The sequence below is a fragment of the Nycticebus coucang genome, chromosome 3 (genome assembly GCF_027406575.1).
Source record: "Nycticebus coucang isolate mNycCou1 chromosome 3, mNycCou1.pri, whole genome shotgun sequence".
Lineage (NCBI taxonomy): Eukaryota > Metazoa > Chordata > Mammalia > Primates > Lorisidae > Nycticebus > Nycticebus coucang.
In genome coordinates this window covers 91,832,604-91,852,689 of record NC_069782.1, presented here as the reverse complement: position 1 = coordinate 91,852,689, position 20,086 = coordinate 91,832,604, and positions in this window count along the sequence as shown.

The following is a 20,086-nucleotide window of genomic DNA, read 5'->3' as shown; positions in this document are numbered from 1 at the left end:
AGGGAATTTTGAGTAGAAGTGGAGTAAAGGCAGTTGGTAATGTCTCTGGTTGCCTCTGGCAGGTGGACATAATTTAACAATACCTGTCATATATGACAAATTGTTTTTGAGTTACATTAGGGCCCTAATAAGATCACATCTGTTCATATATCCTCCTTAACCTCAGAGCCTGATTTAGAGAGTTTTCATATTGGTACAATATTGTTGTTTAAATATTTAGCAGGGTCCAGACATGTGCCGTGAAAGAATAGGCTCTTGTGTATACAAACACAGTCCTTTTCTTCTCGGCGTTTTTGCTTTCAGGGACCTTGCATCATTCTCTATACTTCAGTGAACCACATGTTGCTTTTGAGAGCCAGGAAACATATTTCATTCCCTGTCGGAGTGAGTGTTTTAAAGCTGGAAGAGACCTCAGCTACCTATCCAGCTCCCTCCTCCTTTGGGGTAGGAATCTAAGATGGAGACAGAATAGGGGACTTGTTTAGGGGTTCGTGCTCCATTAGCGGTAGAGCCAGGATTAGGACTTCGGTCTGCCAACTTGTAGTTCAGCGATCTTTCCCTTGTGCTACAAGTTCACTCTGGGCCCGAAATTGTGACTGTTCAAACAGATAGAAGGACAAGCTCACGCACCAGTGTCCCTGGCGGCGGCGGTCCTTTCCAGAGGATGTTCCTGGCCACTGGGAGGACCAGGCTCTTCGTTATATTTTGAGATTCAGAGTTTAGGTACTTAATATGTCTGACATACTTCCCTAGCTGAGCCCTTCCCTGCCGACAGGCCTTCCTCCTGTCTCTGAACACGGTGCCTGCTTTCCCCTCTGCTCACACCGGCCCCCTTCTGGAACGCATCCTTCTTTCTATTTTGGTGCCTTTTATATCAGCATAAGTTCCACTTCATCATGAGGTCTAGCAAGTGCACAGAAACTAGGTTCAATCATACCAAATTGCTGTCTAGTAGGTCGGAAAGGTCCTATATTGGCAATTTCATAAGATTCAACTTAACTATGGTTTTTTCTAAAGACACTTGTGCTGCTTACATCTTTATCCAGCTTCTGTCTGTGTATGTGATATATATGTATATTATATATACACACACGCACACATGTACACACGTGTGTGTGCAGGGTGTGAGTATGTGTGTGTGTCTAAATATAAATCGGTAAAATTCATATAATTGCCTGTTTTTAAAAAAAGTTTTATTACCTACAGTCCTCATGCTGCACATTAGATTTCTAGACTTACTCATTGTACATAATTGCATCTTTGTGCCCTTTGACCTCTATCTCCCCATTTCTTTTCACAGTAAACTTAAATTTCATTTTGGATAAATTTTAGATTTGCAGGAAGGTTGCCAAGATAGTACACACCTTTCTTGTAACATTCCTAACCCAACTGTAGTTTCTTCTAACCTTATCGTTTCATATTACCCCGGTACCATTTGTCAAATTAAAAAACATCAGGACATTATCACTAACGAAAATGCCTGACTTTATTTGGATTCCATTCGTTTTTCCACTCATGGCCTTTCTCTGTCCAGGTCCAGGGCATCACACTGCATGTAGTTGTCCTGTCTCCTTGGGTCTGTAACAATTCAGCCTTTCCCCCTTTTTCATGACCATGATGATTTTGAGAAGTACTGGCCGGGTATTTTATGTGCCTCAATTGAGGTTTGTCTGATGTGTTTTCTTGTGATTAGATTGGAGGTATGCGTTTTAGGGAAAAGTACCACACAGGTGGTATCACAGTATTAGCCTGGCTTCTCACTGGTGATGCTAACTTCGATCACTTGGTGAAGGCACTTGTTTTCCAGGTTTCTCTGAGGTAAAGTTATCATATTCAGCTTCTTTTCATATTAGCATCTCACGGGCAGGTAGATAAACAATTCTTGGGAGCAGGGATATGTTTAATACTTTTTGTATCTCTCATTTTCCTTAGCGCCATGCCATGTTTTATATAGAATGAGTGTTCCACAACAGTTTATTAAGAGGTCCTTAAATAAATAATAGAAGTTCACACTGGTGGTGATGTTTGGCTTAAACGATTGAAACAATAAAATCCCAACTCACCAGATTTACCCTGCAACTAGTTTGGTGGTCTTGGCTCAGTTCACTTAAAGTGTAGATTGTAAAAGCACTTAAAACTGTGTTAGTCCAAACTACCATGAAAAACGGCTTATCTGCTTTCTTTGCTAAAAATCAGAGCTTCTAGTTTCAGAGAACTCAGGAAAATTTGAGTGTAAATTAGAGAGACACATCTACTTTTGTAGCTTTTCTGACATGTAGCAAAGGTGTCCCTGTTTGCAGAGACTTACAAATATTTGTTGGAGGGTTTGATGATTCCAGAGCTGAGGTATTGCTTAGTGAATTCCTAATGGCTCAAAAGAATTATGAGTGTGAATGCATTTTATTTTCATCATCATTTTCCCCCAATACTTATCTCTGCAGGTGTTTTGTAGGGCATGGGTATAGAATGCCATTCTTTTGGGGAAGGAGGTTTATATTTTGACTTGGCTTTTATAGAAGATAGAAGTAATTAGAAAACATCCTAAAGAAAAAGAGGGACATGATATGAGTTTAAAATTAAATGCTTTGTAAGTGAGAGAAGATGGTCGAGGGAGTAGTTGTTGTATACATTTGTTTAATAGAGACCTTAGCAATAGTTCTTGTAAAGTTGATTCCTTTCTGCTGTAACTGAAAAATTGGTATTCTATCATGATGATCTTTCTCACCTTAGTTCTAAAGGCATGAAAGGTATGACAATTAAGTTCACAAACATAGAAAAAGTGCTACATCCTCATTGCTGAATATCACTATGGTCACCTTTGAAGTACTCCCTTGGAAGCTGTGCACTGATGCCGGCCCCTAGACCACCCTTCCAAGTAATTTTGGAACTCTTTTTTTGGAATGGCCATCTTAGCTGTTCTATTACCCTTGATGTCTTGAATGTCATCTAGATGTCTTCCTTTTAATATTTCCTTTATCCTCGGGTAAAGAGAAAAGTCACTGGGGGCCAGATCAGGTGAGTGGGGAGGGTGTTACAGCACAGTTAATTTGTTTACTGGCTAGTGATGCCCTCACAGATAGTGCTTGTGAGCTGGTGCATCATCATGCTAGAGCCATGAGTTGTTGGGGGAAAAGTTCAGGTCATTTTTTGTCTAGCTTTTTCATGCAGCCTTTTTAGCTCTTCTGAACTTGGTTACCTGTCCATTGGCACAAATTCATAATGAATAGCCCCTCTGATATAAGAAAAGGTTAGCAGGGCGGTGCCTGTGGCTCAGTTGGTAAGGCGCCGGTCCCATATACTGAGGGTGGCAGGTTCAAACCCGGCCCCAGCTGAACTGCAACCAAAAAATAGCTGGGCGTTGTGGCGGATGCCTGTAGTCCCAGCTACTTGGGAGGCTGAGGCAAGAGAATTGCTTAAGCCCAGGAGCTGGAGGTTGCTGTGAGCTGTGTGATGCCATGGCACTCTACCGAGGGCCATAAAGTGAGACTCTGTCTCTACAAAAAAAAAAAGAGAAAAGGTTAGCAATATTATTTTGACTCTTGATTTGGACTGACAGAACTTTTTTGGCCATGGAGAATTGGCTGACTTCCATTGTGCACGTTAATGCTTGTTTCAGGGTTGTGTTGGTACACCCAGGTTTCATCACCAGTGATAACATGGCCCCAAACAGGATCTTGCCTCTCCAAAAGATCTTGGAAAACTTTGAGTCTCCTTTGCTTTTGTTCACTGGCGAGCTCTTTCTGAACCATATTTGCACACACCTTTCTCATGCCAAGATTTTCGGTTAAGATTTTCCTATTTCTCTATAGATATTTACTTGCGCTACTATACTTCTCATAGTCACAATCTGCAAATGTCAGAAAAAGATTTAATCCATTTGTACAGGGCTGTTTTCTTCATGACATTATCCACGTAAACTTGGACGAACATGTCCTTGATTTCACCTCCACTCTTTCCAAGTTTAACAAGAAATTTCATGTTTGTTCATTGTTCTAATTCAACCTCTGACATTTTTGTGATAGCACACAAAAACACACAACACTAATGAATACGACTCAGCAAGACACCACCATGTGTCAACATGAACACAGCTGCGAGACACTGATATACCAAGGTTATGGAACTTTACTGAGCTGTTTGTACAGTGCCGCCAATGTCAGGGCCTGGTGGCAAGTTTGTGAACTTAATTGTTAGACCTCATAGAAAGATATTAAAACAGCCTCATTTATTATTGCATGTGAAGACTTTTTTTTATTTAATATTTTTTGAAATATAGGGAAAACACTTTTTAACAGTATAAATTAATTCAGCTAGTTTTTCAGTCTGAGAGTCTCATGATAGCTACACTTGCTTCTTGCTTTATTATGTAATTTAATTTTTTATCTTTCTTTTATTGGCTGTAGAGTAGGTTTAGAAAAATAGTTGATGAGGTTAAGCCACATTTAAGATAAAAATGACAGCTCAATAAAAAAAATGCTCAGTATCATTCCTCTCTTCTTAAGTAAAATACAGCTGCTAAGAGATATAATTATGATACAGTTCAAATACATTTTTCTCTACATTGAAAACAGTCAAGAGAGAAACTATGAGAAAGGCACTTGGTTAATAAGAACAAAATAAAGACACACAAAATGATAGTTTATGAAACATGAAAGGGACCATATTGAGAGGAAGAAGAAATGACATAGTTGAGTGTCTTCCCCTAAAAGATACACTTGGGTCACTTCAATTACTGCGGTGGTGAGAACACTGGGCTTGGTACGTGGGGGGTTTCACCAGTTGATTGATCTTGGAATGCTTTATCCTTTCATTAAAATAATCTGAAAATCACCACCAAATATTTCATGGTCACAGATGTAGAGGAAGCTTCAGAATATAACCCTTCGTTTTAACCTGAGAAGAAAGAAACCCCCCAAGAGATCAAATAGCTTTCCCAGGATCGCTATGTAAATGCTGGGTCTTCAGTGTTACAATCTAGTGCTTATTCCTCTATACTGAATTTCTATTAGGATTTTTTTTTTTTTAAGATAGAGTCTGACTCTGTCACCCTGGGCAGAGTGCTGTGGCATCATCATAGCTCACAGCAACCTCAAACTCTTGGGCTTGAGCAATCCTCTTGCCTCAGCCTCCTGAGTGGCTGAAACTACAGGTGCTTGCCACAATGCCCAGCTAATTTTTCTAATTTTAGTAGAGACGGGATCTCACTCTTGCTCAGGCTGATCTCAAACTCCTGAGCTCAAGTAATCCACCCACGTTGGCCTCCCTTAGTGCTAGGATTATAGGTGTGAGCCACCATGTCTGGCCAGGATTGAATTTTTAAAATGAATTTTTTAAGCAAAGAAAGACATGAATATAATTTAAAAAGTCAAACAGTATTCTTATAGTTAAAGTTTAAAATACGTACGTAAATGAGAGACCAGCAGTCCCATGTCCTACCCTCCCTCCTTTAGTAAAAATCCTTTCTGTATAGGTAACCATCTTCAATTTTTCAAACAATCATTTTCCATTTGTCTTCAAACTTAAATATTTATGTAAGAGACCTTTACTGTTATTTAGTGATTTAGGTACAAATGTAGATATCAAACTATTTTTGCCTATATTTCTGTTATATAACTAAACTCATTGTGTATATTCTTTTGCCTGATAATTAGTTTTAGAGTTCAATTAGAGAAAGTCTGTGCATTCAGAAGTGTTTAGGGCCAGGCCCTTTGCCTCTCATTGCCACAGAGCCAGGAGAGACAGCATGAAATGCCTACCGTGGTCTAGCTCAAGGTGACTCTGCCATTTGCTTGGTTATGATTAGCATTCCTTTAAGTCAGTGTTTTCCAAGCTGGGAGTTGCAACCCATTAGTGAGTTGTAAAATCAATTTAGTGGGTTGTAACCAACATTATAAAAAAATAGAACAGAATGGAAAATATCAGAGTTCAATAAAAAATTTCAATATAAAACCTCTATCTTCTAAAATAAAATATAGCCACTAAGGGAATTAATTATGGCATATAATTAGGATAAATAGTGGTTTATGCAACTTATGTATCATATATACATTTGTATTTATGTGTGTATATACACATATCCACACATACAGACACATACATACGTATATATTAGATATAGGTATATCTATATACAGCTGACCATTAAACAGCAGGGGTTTGCATGTGTCCACTTATACACAAACTTTCTCCCACCTCTGCCACCCCTGAAACAGCAAGACCACTCCTTCTTCTTCCTCTTTATTCTCCTCAGCCTACTCGATGTGAAGAAGATGAAGATAAAGACCCTTATGATGATTTACTTCCACTTAATAAATAGTAAATAATTGTCCTTCCTTACAGTGTTTTTTCTAGTTTACACTATTGTAAGGACATAGCACATGATACACATAGTGTATAGAGTTGGTGGTCATTGACTTTGTTATTGATGAGGCTTCTGGTCAACTGTAGGCTATTAGTAGTTTGGGGGGAGTCCAAAGTTATACATGGATTTTTCACTATGTGGGGGTCAGCACCCTAAGCCCTGCATTGTGCAAGGGTCAGCTGTATGCATGCACACACAGAGGTATATGTTTATATAGATATATGTACATGCGTAGATATCTGTATGTTTACATGCATTAGTATATTAGGGCTCAGCGTACAAAGTATTAGGTTGAGCATATGAAATCATTGTTTCTTTGGTAAAAAACCATCAGATGTAGGAACTTCATGTGGTTTATGTCTTCTTGTGGGTAGTGGAGAAATTTAAATAATTTCAGTTTTCTTACATCAAAATAATGAACTTTATGTTTTCTTGGCTGAGTTCCAATTTCTTCATCTGTAAAATGAGAATAATAATTTATGTACCTCAAAGAAGGGCTATGAGGATTAAATTACTTCACGTGACCCCTTGCCCATAGTAAACACCAAATAAACGTCAGTTGCTGTTACTGTGGTCCTCACCATCTCCACCATTCTACCTGCCTCCCACCCCGTCATGGTCGTTTCTCATTTACTCTCAGGACGTCCTCTTTCAGACCTATCAGCATTATGAAATCCATGGCTTTTCTCATACATTGATCTTCAGCCAGAGAGTGGTTGTGCATTGTCGAGGCCTTCAGGACTACGCGCTCAAATCCATATTTCCCAAGATGGGAAATGCCAAACAAAGAAGGGCCCAGCACAGACTTACACGGAACTATTATTCTAGTCTCAATTCTCTTTCAGTACTTCAGTTTACATCGAGGGGAAAAGCACCAGTTTGGTGCTGCTCTTTCTTTATTATTTTCCTAATGTTTGCTAAATTATTTTTTTAAAAAAGCAGAGATTGAGTCTCAAGCTCAGTGTAGTCAACAAAGTCAGCTAGAATTTAATACTCATTTTTTAATTATTAGAATATATTGTGCATCTTGGGATGGTGAAGTCATGGAGGTGCATTCATGACACGAGATTGGGCCAAGCTGGTTAAATCCTAAATAACATCCAGAGAGGTTGAGCAACCAAGCCAGGGAGCAGCAGAGCTAGGACTAGAAACCCTGTGTTGGGTATGTTCCTGTCTGTCTGTGACCATTTTGTCAGGACTGACACTCCAGGATCGTGTTAGAGGAAGCCTGTGTCTGAGTGTGTGCCTCCTTCCTTCCAGTGTGCTCTTTGTTTAGGGCAGGGGTTCTCCACTCCTGTCATGACCCACAGGAGCTGTATTAAAGGGCTGCGGCATTAGGAAGGTTGAGAACCACTGGTTTAGGGGCTCGTCGTTGCTGAGTTTGTCTTGGATCTATTCATTCCTGCAAGGCCGAGGCGGATTCAGCAGTAGCCACTTGGAGCTACTGTTGATCTGCGTCCACCTGACCTCTGTGACTCCCCTGGTTGGGTACTATTCACCTGCCTCAAGTTTTAAGTTGTTTCACTGTTAGGAATAGCCTGAGTCTGGATCTGCTTCAGATAGGAGTGGAGCACCATGTTGTGTGTTAACTGTGCCTGCAGATGTTGACTCTTTTTCTGTGCCTCTGTTCTTCCATCTGTGAAATGGGTGTTGTTGTAATTTAGATCATCTCAAGGGGCCTATACATATTTAAAACTCTACAAAACTGTCTTCTCATGTGTCCATTCATCCTGCAGATACTTTTTGAACACCTATATGCCGGGCACTCGTGGGACTAGTTGGAAGGGCTGAGAATATAACAGGATAAGGCCAGTGGAGCCTGGAAGAGCTTATATTCTAATCAGGGAAGATACATGATAAATAAATCAGTTTCTTCTGGCTCTAATAAAGCTGAGTGTCTTAGAAGACATCTGAGTTTGATAAGGTGGTCTAGGCAAGGTCTTTTCAAAAAGTCTGAATGGCTGAGAAGATGGCTGTGAGAAGCAGAGGGGAGGTCTGTGGGGAGAAGGGACAGCATGTGGAAGACTCAGGCTAAAACAAGAATGAGAAAAAGGGCTGGCAGGCTGGCGAGGAATGTGGGGACCACATGCTGTTAGAAAAGATGGTTGAGCCTAGTAAGGAGTTTGGATTTTATTCCAAGGGTAATAGGAAACCAATGAAGTCAAAACTCAGTGATGAGTTTTAAGTAACCGGGTGAAAGAATCTGATTAGTGATTTCCAAAACCACACTGGCTGCAGGTTGGAAATTGCGTGAGCAAGAGTAGAAGCTGCCCTGGAGGGAGGGCAGAGTCCAGTTAGCGAGTCTTGGAGGTCGTCTCTGGGATAGGTGTGGTGCTGTGAACTGGGGAGCGGGCAGGAAGGATGTAAGGAAGTGGAGAGAAGCAGGCTGTGTTTGCTGGTGGGTTGGCAGCAGGAATGAAGGCGAGCAAAGAATCAAAGATGTTTCCTGGTACGGTGAGTTACAGCTATGGGAAGGCAAGGTTCATTTTACCCTTGACAGCATCCTTGCGCTGTCATTTTGCCCGGATTTCATCCCTCTGTTTATACACACAACCGCCTTCCCAGGGGAGAAAAATCCTCCCACACCGCTGGGTAGCCAGAAGGCTCTCAAGTTCTTCCTTTATCTGACCTGCATTCCTCATGCTGTCCTTTAGACCTAGGTTATCCCCTCTGAGGAGGGAGTTAAATAGGGATCCTTGTGGGAAGGGCAGATGGTGCTATTAATTCATGCTTCTGTTATGGGAATTGATGGCCTGTAGCCAGGATGCCATGTTGATATTTATGACTGGTTTCTGTGAAGAGTTCATGTTCTCAAAAAACGAATTGTGTTCTGTTTTTCAAGAAAAAGTTGAAGACGGCCTGAGTGGTGGACGTTTTTTCCCTTTTCATTTTCCCAACATATAATACGAGTTGCATTACAATAAATTCAGTCAGTTCAAATGCTTTTCATCTGAAAAATTGAATACATTCGTTTTTTTTCGCCTAACTGCAAGGGGTGAACTTTTATATTTTTATAGGCTTTGTTGTTTTTTCTTGTCACAGTTCCTGGTATTAGTTCACTAGTAAGTAATGACTTTTCTGTATTGAGAAAGACAGATGACTTATTAGATGTCAGAGGCCATCTGAAACCTTTTCAACTCAGCATTTTTAATAGCTGTTCTTTCTTTGGTTGTTTTTTCTTCTTTTTTCCTTTCTTCCTGTTTCCTTCATCCATGCATTTCCCCCCTCCCCACTCCTTCTCCACTTTCCCTTTCTTTCTAGGTCACCACTTGTCCTGTGTGTTTTCTGCTCGTTCTTGCTACATCCTCATGTCCAAAAAGGTCCATAGGAGCTATAGATTGTTGTTGACTAACTTTTCCTGCAGTTGTGCTCTACAGATTTCCGGTGGAAAGGATTTGTATCTATGTATGGGTGTGAAGCTATCCTTTAAGTATTAAAAAAATAATGAATGTGTCCAGAGTAAGCATTTGTTCTTGACCTCATGGATATTTTTTTGGCCTTTGGCTGCTGTCCACTTTGGAGTTGTTAGGATGTGATAAAATTAACTACTTGTTGGCCAGACATGGTGGTTCACACCTGTGATCCCAGAACTTTGGGAGGCTGAGGAGGGAGGATCACTTGAGGACAAGAGTTAAAAATCAGCCTGGGCAAGATAGCAAGACCTCATCTCTACCAAAGAAACAAAACAAAACAAAAACCTGGTCACAGCGGTGCCCACATAAGGTCCCAGCTACTCAAGAGGCTGAGGCAGGAAGATCACTTGAGCCTAGGAGTTCAAGGCTGCAGTGAGCTATGATTGTGCCACTGTACTCCAGCCTGGGTGAAAGAGAGACCCAATCTCTTAACAAAAAAATCAAACCTTCTCAATTTCTTCATCTACTCTTTACATGGATGCGTTCTTTCATTTTACTGGATTCCTTAAGTATCATTTTATTGTGCTCAGGGCCTCAGGAAAGAAAGCTTGTTAATGAACATCATTGAAACAGCAGTAATATGGGTCTGATCAGCTTACATAGTATTATACAAATGGGCCTTGAATGGGGCACTGTTGAGAGGGGGCATTGTGCCTGGGACCTACCAGGTGCTCAGTAAATATTTGTAGATGGATGAATGTCTACCTAGATGATAATTATGAGCTCTAGTAGGTGGGCTAGGGGGCAATTTTTGTTCAGTGAAAAAGTGGACATTATTCTAATGGCAACATGTATTCTAATGAGGAAAGAGACAAACATCAATAAGAAAAGTATCAGATAGTGATGAGTGGTGTGACAAGAGTCAGGGGGGTAGGGTGATGTGCTGCAGTGTGACTGGGGAGTCAGGGCAGAGAATGTTTAAGCTGAGGTCTGAATAATGGGGAAGGGTTAGTCAAGAGAAGATCAAGGAATGGCAAGATTCAGGGCAAGAAAAGAGACAAGGTAAGGTTCTGGGCAGGTGCCATCTTGGAGTGAACGTAGTGCAACCACCCACCGTGGCAGCAGAAGCCAGCCAGGCTGTGTTGAGGGGAGCAGGCAGGCAGAGGTGCAGTGGGGTACGAGACGTGCACAGGGCCGGACCAGCTGGGACCTTGCACCACACCTAAAATCCATACTCCTTCACTTGATTTTCAGTGGGGCGCCTTTGGAGGGTTTTAAGTGGGGGCACAGAGTACATTTTTAATATATCACGCTGGGTGGTGTGTGGAGAATGGAATGCAGAGGCGGTAGAAACTGCAGTGGTAGATACTGGGTGTTCACTGCGGCAACATTTCTAAATTGTGCTGTTTTCCTAAGACGTGGCAAATGCTGAGTATCAAAATGGAAAGGTGTGAATCTTTAGTGTCTTAAACTTGTTTTTTGTTTTTCTGTTTTAGTTTTAAAAATCAAATAAGCTTTTGGATCACTCCATAAAGCAAATCTATGGTATATCATTCTTAAAAATAAAGTATTCTTTTTTTTTTTTTTTAAATAAAGTTTACCAGAGATAAACTTTGGATGGAGAGAGACTAGCATGCTGCCTTTTACTGCCTATTCTTATGGTGGTGCAGAGGTTTCTGGCTACTTGCCATATCCATTCTCTCCATCTTTTCTTGATAAAATCTATGGTCTTTAACTGTCGTGTTGCTATCCCTGCCCTCTTGCAATAGGAGCAAGTTGTGGTCACATGGCTAAGTGAAAGTATTATGTAGGACTTCCAGAAAGTCTCCTTAAAAGGGAGGGGGTGTTCTTTCTATTGAAATTCCTTCCAGTCTTCTGCCTGGACTTGGATGTGATGGCTGGAGTGCCAGCATTCATGATGAATCATGAGGAGTAGGACTATATTCTAGAGGTGGCAGAGCTTAAAGTCGGAAGGAACCTGGGTCTCTAATGACTTCTCGGAGTCCCATACCAGTTGTGGGCTGCCTGCCTTTGGACTTCTTTTATATACCAGAGAAATAATTGTCTATCTTGTTTAAGCCATTGATCCTTTAGAGATTTGTTTTGTTTTCAGTCTTTGCAATGGGACATAATAATACTAACTGATGCAAGCATTCACTTGATGAGGGACTTAATTAACAAGAACAACAATAATAATAAAGATAGAATCATTGGATGTTTCCCATGTGTCTGACTCTGTCCTAAGCCCTTTGCAAACATATCTTCTGTTAATCCTCACGATAGTCCTATAGGGTAGGTATAGTATCTGGGATAGCTAGTAAATTGGAGGACCTGGATTCTAACTCTGTCCAATTTATTCTAAAGAATATTTTCTTTATAACTTTGTTAGACCACCACATCCTTGTCAATGCCTCTGGAATTGTGTTCTGAGTCATTCAGGGAGTGAGGCCAGAGGGATGATTGGGGAGGTAGATTTGTGTCATGTATTGGTCAGGGTTAGCTAACTGCTATAACCAAATTTCAGAGACTTAACACCATCGAAGTTTATTTCTCACATAAAATCCATCTACTTTATCCTCCTGCTGTCCTTCTATCCCCTCTTCCCCATTCCGGGGCCTGTAGTTCTCTGCTGGATGCTTTTCACTCGGTCAGCACACCAAGGATGAGAGAACATGCAGAGAATCTAGGGGAGGTCTGTAGGGGCTGCATCATGCCCCACGTGCCCTTGGCTAGAACTCACTAACCATCACACCTGACTGCAGGGAGGCTGCAGAACATAGTCTAGCTGTGTGCCCAGGAAATGGATTTGGGAAAGCACGCGGTGACCTTTGCCACACTCAGTTGTTAGGAGTAGGGGCTCAGTCCACCTGTGTCTTCATCCCCCTTGCTTACTAGCTGTGTGACCGACCTTGAGCAAGTCACTTGAGCACGGTTACCTCTGTTTTTTCTCTTAATATGTACAACGGGGATAATAGAACTGTTTTGAGGATTAACTAAGTTAAGATGTTGTGTACGATGTTTAGCGCTCAAGACACAACAAATGCTCAATAATTATCAGTTACTTTAAAGCAGAGGACTTTACTCAGACTGAAGTTTGCGGGTCTCTTTTTGCAGAGAATGTGCAGGTGAGGTCTCGGAACCACAAGAGGTACCTTCTGAAACACACGTCATAATTTAATGGAAACAGTGTGAGGGAGCCCTCCAGGAGTACTGCTCTCGGGGTTCACTCCCTCACATGGGAGCACTCCCATCCTCTCCTGATGGGCCAGGGGCTCCTTCCTGCTGTCTGATATGTTTGAAAAGTTGGAGCCTGGGTTCTCATGTCACATCTCCTGCTTACCGTGAGAAATGTTGCCCACGAAATCCCTTCCATCTGGGATCCCTTCTCAGACAGTCCAAATCTTATCTGCTCTTACAGACTCAACTCAGTGTCATCTTGTCCCAAAAGCCGGGGCTGGGGCCTGGTCAGCATCACTCAGCTCCTCTAGTAAAACATTGGCCACAGTCTGTCTTACACGGCTATGAGTCAACCCCCAGGCTGATCCACCAGATGGAGGTTTCTTGAAGGCAGGAGCTGTGCTGTGTTCACTTTCCTTCACCCCACACCCTCACATATTTGTGTGGTTTATTTTATCGTCCATATACACATGTAAAGTTTGGGGATGTGGTCTTCACTCTGAACCGGTGCTAGATAAATTATTATGTAGTTTGGCATAAAAACAAATGGATTCTTTTTATTTACACTGTTTAATATTCGTGTGGGGATTTTTGCTTTCTTTCAGCTCAGCGGTTGTAAAATTTTGTTTTAATTTCTGCCATTATCCTAAGCAGCATCCGCTGGTTATTATCTGGGTAGAGGATCCTGCATCTAAGCCCTCCATTGAATTCAGATGAAACAAATTGCCTGGGGTAGGACATAGAACCATTGTTGCTTTGCTGTTATTTTTCTTAGCTGAGAAGCCCACTTGGAGATTTGAACGAGTACATTTACACCTGTAGGTTTAGAGTCTCATATATATACATCTGTGTATTCTTGGTAACCCATAGAAAACCATTCACCTTTCTGAGTTTGTGTGTATATACACACACATCTATGAAAATGAAATTACCTGCAAAATCAGGTAGAAGATAAAGGTTAGCAAATTCTGTATATGGATACAATCAGTGGTGCCGTACTATATGGTTAAACAGGAAATGGAGTTTAGTTGTTAAGCTTGTGTAGATTCCTTGAGATACTGGATATTTCTTGGAGTTCTATTATTTGTGTTTTATTCTCAAATATTTTAAGAAGATAAGCTTCTAAATTCACTTTGGGGCTCCGTGTCATCAAATCTCATCACCAGTCACTTAGATCTCTAATTAACTTATACTCTATAGACCCATTTCTTTCCTTCTATTTCTCTCTGCTCTCTCTAATGGTGCTGTGAGTTACACTGGAAGGAACAATAAGATTTAAGGGAAGAATTAATTTAGAAAGTTAGGAATAGAAGAGATAAGGGAAAATGAGAAAAAGCGGCTCAGTATTTTGTCTTGTAAATGGCTTTCCTCTCGTAGGCTAAGAAGCCCATTTATCCAGGGAGAGGAGGAGTGTTAATGAAATAGATCATGAACATAGCTATTACAGTAATGAATTTTAACACTCACTTTGTTATGTGATATTTTATTTATGAGCTCCTTGATCATTCAGATAAAGACAAGAAGTTTATGGCACTAGATTATGTCTTGTTTTCATAAACATATTCAGTAGTTTAATAAACATAATTTATTTTTTCTCCTTAAAAATCAGCAAAATTTATGAGAGATTATCTTAGGGTTAATGAAGTCTAACATTAAGGAAATATTACCCTATAATATTGGAGCCTTCAGAGCCGGAGTTGTAATTGCTTAATGCTTTTTTCTACAGGCTATTTTTATAAAGTACATGCTTTGTACCATTAATCCAGTTTTTACAAGTTATACTTAGACCAATTCATTGGGAATTATGTATCCATGTTTATATTTTTCAGTCACTGCCTTCATTAAAAGATGTAGTAAACAGTTGAAAATTTAATGTAGAAAAAGGGAGAAAAGACCATTACGTGTACATGCTTCTAGGGAAGTGCTGAGCTTGTATTATCACTGCTTTCTGTCTTTGAAACCAATCTCCTCTTGTGGCTGTCTTCACCACAGGTGAGAAGTTAGTGATTTGCAGGCCCCAGGAGGATGGAAATGTAAATTCCTATTGAAAGCCATCAATAGTTAAAATTTGGAGCCCCATTAATATAGTTCAAGTCCGAATGCACTTAAGTAATGAAAATCCCCGACGCCAGGCCGGAGTTTACCCTTCCTAAGTCAGGCCTGCCAATTAGCTGGGTAATGGATGCCTGGACCCCCAAGATGGGATTGAGAGTGGCTGGAAAGGGCAGCTGGGGAAGCCCACTATGGATTTTGGTCATGTGCATTTGACTGTGTCAGCTCATTCTTTTTTGAAATTGAATTTAATGTGTTGAAAAATACCCTCCTGATGAATTAATGAACTAAAAGAGGTATTGATATTCGAATAGTGGCGGAAGCAGGGCCTTCCATCACCACCACCAGCCTCCCCTGCCCTTGCCCCTGTATTTTATTATAGAAAGCTCAGCAAGGGCAAAGTTTAAAGGAATGTTTTCAGATTTTCTTGCCCCTCACTGCAGACAGAGAAGGAGGCAGATAAGGACCTCACATCCCCCAGGGAGGCAGCTAATCCGTTCCTGTCCTTTTCTGACCATTTTGATGTTTGCTTTTGGACTCTTTTGATGTTCTTTGACATCAAGAAATCCACACACTTGTGTGTGTATTGCAGTGGAGAAAAATCAGGAGTGGAAAAGCTGTGTGGACTTGAGCCATGTTGTGGGCTGTGGTGAGGAAGGGTTCCGCAAGTGTGTACTGTCCTGCCCCCACCCCAGGGAACTAGAATTTGACTTGACTTGCGTACGAATTCATAAAAAGTACTCGTTTGGAATTCCATGAGAAATCTTTTTTTTTTTATGTATCTATCTTTGTTTTTTTTTTGTGTGTGTTTTTTTAATTATTTTTATTGTTAAATTATAGCTGTGTACATTAGTGAAATCAAGGGGTACAATGTGTGGGTTTCATATACAATCTGAGATATTCTCATCAAACTGTTGAGAAATCTTATTGTTCTAGGACCTGGGGTCCAGAGACATGTAACAATAAAGGTTCTTGTCTGCAAAGACCTCATCAACGATTTAGAAATGTTCATATAATTTTTAAAAATTGAAGGAGGGTTCCTCATATTACCATATGATCCAGTAATTTTATGTCTGGGTATATACCCCAAACAATTGAAAGCCCATCTTGAACAGGTCTTTGTATACCCATGTTCCTAGCAGAATTATTCACATTAGCCAAAGTAAAAGCAACCCAAATCCATCAGCAGATGAATGGTTAAACAAAATTTGGTATACACATACAGTGTAATATCATCCAGGGTTAAAAGGAAGGAAATTGTGGTACATGTTCTCCTGTAGATGAATCTTGAGCACATTATACTAAGTCAGTGGTTCTCAATCTTCCTGATGCCACGGCCCTTTAATACAGTTCCTGTGGGTCACGACCCACAGATTGGGAACTGCTGTACTAAGTGAAATAAGCCAGTCACAAAAAGACAAATACTGTATGACTGCATTTATAACAAGCTACCTCGAAGAGCCAAATTTGTAGAGACAGAAAGAAAAGCAGTGGTTCCCAAGGGCTGGGCCTGGGAGAGTGGGGAGATATTGCTTAATGGATGCAGAGTTTTTGTTTGGCGTGATGGAAAAGTTCTGGAAATGAATAATGGTGAGGTTTGTACAATATCGTGAATGTACTCTTTATGCCACAGAATCATACGCTTTAAAAGGGTATAATGGCCAATTTTATGGTATGTATGTTTTCCTACAAAAAAAAAAAAAATGGAGGGATATCTGAGAAGAAGGGGAATTAGGAGAATGTAGCCTAAAAACAAAAAGATACATATTAACTCTCTGGGTCTTTGGCATAACTTTTTAAAGGATCTCAAGGTTTAATCTGCCAAACAAAGGCAGGTGTGCAGGGCACAGTACTAGGTGCCTCAGGCATTGTTATTTTTTGACTCTGGGCTGGGTATTAGAAGCATGTTTTATTTTCCCCCTAAATGAAGATGTTCAGTGACCAGGCACTTGTTGACACAAGACTCCTGGGCCACCTTCACCTGGCAAACTGCTATGGGCTTTGGACAGATCACCTGAGTTTAAGTCTTGGCTCCACTCTTGCCAGCTGCTTATTCTTGAATAAGGTAATTAACCTATCTGAGCCGTCGTTTCCTTCTCTGTTAAACGGAGTTAATGAGAGTATCTGCCTTATAAGATTGTCGGGGCGATTACATGGTACAATGCAGATAAAGTTTTTAGACTCGCTGGCCTCATAGTAATCCCTCAATTGATGTCATTTGTTTTTATTTATTGATAATTATATGTGGTCTTGACGATAATCGGGTTAGAAACTCCACTGCAATCTGTTCATCTGTTTCCCACCACCCTCTCTGCTAATGGGGCCCATTTAATGAAAAACTGTTAGTTTGATTAGAAGGAAGGGAAACTTCATTTTTTCCAACCAAAAAAGAAACTGACTCCCTGGGAGAATTGGGGCCTATTTTATTTTAATCCATCAGTGGGTCAGCATTCATTAGCCATTTTCTCATTTCTGATTTCAAGTTTAGCCAGAATGCCCAGAGAACAGGGTGTCGGGGGTAATTTGGTTTTCTGACTAACTGAGGCCGACCAGATACCACTTTCGAGTTTTATTTGTGAAAAGTTTTTCTAAAATTCGGTAATGTCCTTTGTTTCTTTAGGAGGTTTAGTGAGTAATGAAATTTAATCTTTCCTTGACAATGAAAGATTTCAGAGTCATTTAAGAAAATCTGTTCTTGTTGGCCAGAAATACAGATGTAAGGTAGAGGATAGAACTACCCTGACAAAGATTTTGAACAATACCCTTAAAAAAAAAAAAAAACTCAGTTTTTGTGCAACTTTCCTTTAAAAGTAGAGTGTGGGCATGAAATTATGATCGATGGTTTGGGTTCTTTGGATTTTCATTTTTTAAAGAATAAATTACAGGAAGAGCTCTCTCATCATAGGCCTTCAAGGAGTCACACACAGTAGACATGTCACCTTGAAAAGAGTAACTGCTTTATTATCAGAATCAAGGATGATATGGAGAAAAACAGTTTACTATTTGGGTAAGCAAGAGATACAGTCTAGCTTTGTTCTAGCTCAGAAATCTTTCTTGTTTTCCCCATGCAGTGAATGCAGTGAGTTCCATCTATTTCAGGTCATTGCAAACTTTTTGTTTGGGAGTGGGGAAGAGGGAGGCATTCCTAAGCCTGGCTGGGAGGGAGGTAGTGTGTTGTAGTGTGTTGTGTCGTGTAGAACTCTGGAGTTGGAAAACTTGGTTTCTGATCCTACCCCCACCGTGCTTGGCTGTATGACCTTGGATGGGTCAGGGGTTCTCTCTGAACTTCAGTTCTCTTTAGCAAGAATAATGCAGGGGTAGACACTGATGCTTTCCCGAGGGCCTTCTGTTTGAACATTTAGACTAAGAAAGTATCTTGCATGCTGCCTTTGTTTACTCTGCCATGATAATCAGGAGACTGGGGAACTGCCTGTCAGTGGGTCTGGTTGTACGGAACCCCAGCTGCAGGAGGGGCTGGACGAGGAGTCAGGATTTGCATCCTGCTTGTCTTCCTGTCCCTCCTCCAGCTCTCCCTCCTCCTCCCTGTCTTGCCCTCTCACTTTCTCCCTCTCTCTTTCTCCTGCCTGCCTGCTCCTTCCTGCTCCAGGCTTCTCCCCAGCCTGTCTAGATTATTGATTGGAAGTCGCCAAATAGTTTCTGTAACCATGTCATCAGCGGCTGCCAAGGTTCTTGTCATTATTCCAGCCACACAGAGTAAATGGCTGGGGGAAAATGGCATTTTCCAGCTCAGGTGCAAAGCATTCTAAACTGTGGCTGAGCTGGGGTTTTTCATCTGACTGTCCCCCGCACCCCTCAATCGTTATGCAAAAGAAGCTTCTTCTCAGTACGTGAGTCCACAGAGCCCCCCAGTTTAGATTCCCTTAATTTTCCATGTTTCTGTAGCTGGCCCTTGCTGCCCTCCTGCTGGTGCACGGTACAGAGGAAGTACACAAAGGAATTGTGCAAAGTTTGGAAGCAACTGGCAGGTGGGTTTGCATTTTTCCAGGTTAATTCACTTGATGAAAAGCTGCTGTGGGTGATGTGTCATATATCAAAGGCAGGGCATCAGTAATCTTTGCTCAAGGGCACGGCTAACAGACAGATAGACGGGAGAATGAGATGGAAAAAAGCAACTCATCCTTTTCTGCTAACACCACGAAGGAGATAAAGGAAGATTTATGAGTCATCTCGGACCACATACCAGCAAGCAGCAAACCGTATTTTTCACATGTTCCCAAAATTGGTGGTGGAAAGCAATCTGGTTGTCACTGTGTCTATCCAGTGCTTTAGGAAACAATGGGATCCTTGAAGGCTCTGGCTGTGGAGTCAGTCCTTTGCCCTCCCTGCAATGAGATGTGTGTGTGTGTGTGTGTGTGTGTGTGTGTGTGTTCAAGGCATCTCTGCTCTCTTTAAGCACATGCCCTGTAGTTTAATATTGTGACTTCTGTAGAATACAAAAAATAAGATGACCTGAAACAGACGTGTTCCCCGGGCCCCAGGCACTTAGATGGTGACCTGATGAAGACTTTTTCAGTTGTCACTCATCTACTTAATTTTACTTTTGTAATTGGGAGCCTTGTGTATTTCCTGCTTTGGGATGTAAGGAAGGGGAGGAGACTCTTTGTTATTTTTCTTTTCTTTTTCTACCTCTGAGATGAGCCAACCCCTGCCAGATACAAACCAGGACTTGCAGCCCAGGTTAATTCGAATGGGCTGTTGTGTGTGGAGCCAGCTGAGGGTGCCAGCTATGGGGAGTGCTCAGGGCTTCTTTATCCAGGCAGTTCAGCAGCTGGCTCTGGAAGTGTTGTGTGGAACAATTGATGGAAGTGTGAAGAGATTTCTTCATATTTCTCTCCCTAGCCTTGAAAAAGGCACCTGGATTGCAGCTGGATCACGCCTGTGTTTGTGACTATTTACTTCACATGGCAATTTAAAAAAGTATTGTAAATTCCCAAAAATTGGTTTTGAATTTTTTTCCCCCCTGAGGCCTCTGCCGTGTGCTCTATTTTTTTTTTTTTTTGAGAGGCACGCAATTAACATTCTGTGCAGAAGGGCATGATTGATTCTGCACAGTGGTGGCTATATGAGCAAACCTCATTTAGACAGCTGAGTGAAATATACAGGGCAGAGGAATTTATGGGAC